This window comes from Prosopis cineraria, unplaced genomic scaffold, assembly GCF_029017545.1.
Source record: "Prosopis cineraria cultivar Desert tree isolate PC_DT_omini unplaced genomic scaffold, ASM2901754v1 PC7, whole genome shotgun sequence".
Lineage (NCBI taxonomy): Eukaryota > Viridiplantae > Streptophyta > Magnoliopsida > Fabales > Fabaceae > Prosopis > Prosopis cineraria.
The window spans coordinates 9,786,327-9,788,379 of record NW_026555338.1 but is presented as its reverse complement, the minus strand read 5'-3'; the positions used below and the strand labels follow the sequence as shown (position 1 = coordinate 9,788,379).

The window sequence follows — 2,053 nt, the reverse complement described above, 5'->3', positions numbered from 1 at the left end:
ATAGCCACATTAGGGTTGCTGTTTAAAATTGAGTTTTATTAATTATAACAAGAGATTGGGCAATTAATTTAACTAAACACTTGTTCATGACTTGAGAGAGCTTGTCTAAGTATTTTTAGAACTCTAGGTTAGCACTTATTTCCATTAAAAACATTTATGAGAGGATGTAATTTTAGTGTTATGAAATGCAAGGGGGATAAATAATCCTAGGTCCTAAATTGTATTGGAAGTTTGTGAATCACTCACTTTTCTTTATTTTCTAGAGTTAATTTCATTTACAAAATCATTTTCACCTGACTTTGTGTAGCTCAACTTGATTGAATTTACTTAGTCTTTTGCTTGGTCATTGTTTTTGAACAAATCCTCGGGGGAATGATACTTTACTCATTTTATATTACTTGTTACGACCCGTGCACTTGTGGTGAGCAACAAGTTTTTGGCACCGTTGTCGGGGATTTGCTTTTGAAAATATTGTGATCAACCTTAGACTAGTGATATTAAATTTCGCTTGAGCTTTGTAGATATTAGTTCTAGACTTTTATTTTGTCTTTGTTTAGTGTTTTTGTTTTAGTTTGATATTTCTTTAGTTGTTTTCTTCTTTAGGTACCCATTTGGCATATGTAAGCCATACGCCCAGAAGGATTGGAAGTGATACTTGAAGGATTAACAATCTTTAAAGAAGTTGAGTCTCCTAATTCTGAAAGAACTCTTGAAACTCAATCGGGAAACATGGCAGAAGACCAGTATGACACCGCCTCAGTTAATGACTTTGCTAATCAGAATCTGATGGGTACTCAATCTTGTATTCAAATGCCGGAGTTTCAAGCACATACTTTTGAGATCAAGCCTGCCATAATCACAATGCTTTAAATGAATAGTGTGTTTCATGGTCTATTCAATGAAGATGCTAACAAGCACTTGATGTCTTTTGTGGAAGTATGTGATTCTTTTAAACAAAACGGGGTTCCTAAAGATGACTTGCGCTTGTGATTATTTCTAATTTCTCTACAAGACAAGGCTAAAGAATGGTTCAACAATCTTCCCGAAGGTTCTATTGGTTCATGGGAGGATCTTGAGCACAAGTTTAGAGCTCGATTCTTCTCTGATGATAAAACGATGGAAGTAAGAGATGAATTTCTTAGCTTTAAGCAATATCTAGATGAGCATCTCTATGAAGCTTGGGAGAGATACAAGATGTTGATGAAGAAATGCCCTAATCATGGGGTGGATAAATGGGTAGTGATTTAGATCTTCTATAATCGTCTGAATCCATCTTCAAAGGCCATGGTTGATTCTATCACAAATGGGGGATATCGGAATGTACCTGTCAATGAAGTTTTTTGCCTCTTAGACCAATTGTCTGCGAACAACACTCAAAACACGGATAGAAGGAATATATTAATGGTGACTAGTGCTAAATATGATTCCTCTTCCCAGATTGTATCCATGTTGAATGCAATGAACAAGCATTTTGATGTGTTGGAATCTCAAATGCAAAGGGAAAATTCTCATAATGTGCATGCTGTCTAAGCCATTCCAACTATGTGCAATCAATGCAATGATATGCACATGCCTGATCAATGTCCTCTTTATATGACCACTGAGTCTGTCAACTATATGGGCAAGTTTCAAAACCCTCACAACAACCCTTACTCTCAAACATACAACTCAAGATGGAGGAATCATCCTAATTTTTCATGGAGTCAAGGGAATTCTTCAAATCAACCTTCATCTTCCAATGTTAAGCCAATTCACCCTCCGGGTTTTCAAGCTCCACCAAAGCCAATGCCAGTTAAAGAAGAGGAGTCTAGAATGGAGAAGATGTTAGCATAAATCTTGAGTAATCAAGAGTCTGCAAGAGTTAAAATTAAGGCAACTCTTACTCCTCATGATACCGCAATCAAGAATCTCGAAGTGCAAATGGGGCAATTGGCTTCACAAATAAATGCTATGTCAAGAAGCAATCTCCTTAGTGACACCATTCCAAATCCTAAAAGGGATGGTAAGGAGGAGTGTAAAGCAATCACTTTGAGAAGTAGGATGCAATTACCCA

General features: G+C 36.5%; 1 non-coding gene across 1 annotated transcript; it reads right to left on the bottom strand.

Annotated features, from left to right (window-relative positions):
• Nucleotides 1-1,119: 1,119 nt before the first annotated feature.
• LOC129316906 (small nucleolar RNA R71) lies at nucleotides 1,120-1,226 on the bottom strand. The gene has a single exon (XR_008594833.1). It is a non-coding gene; the product is annotated as a small nucleolar RNA R71 (small nucleolar RNA).
• Nucleotides 1,227-2,053: the final 827 nt, after the last annotated feature.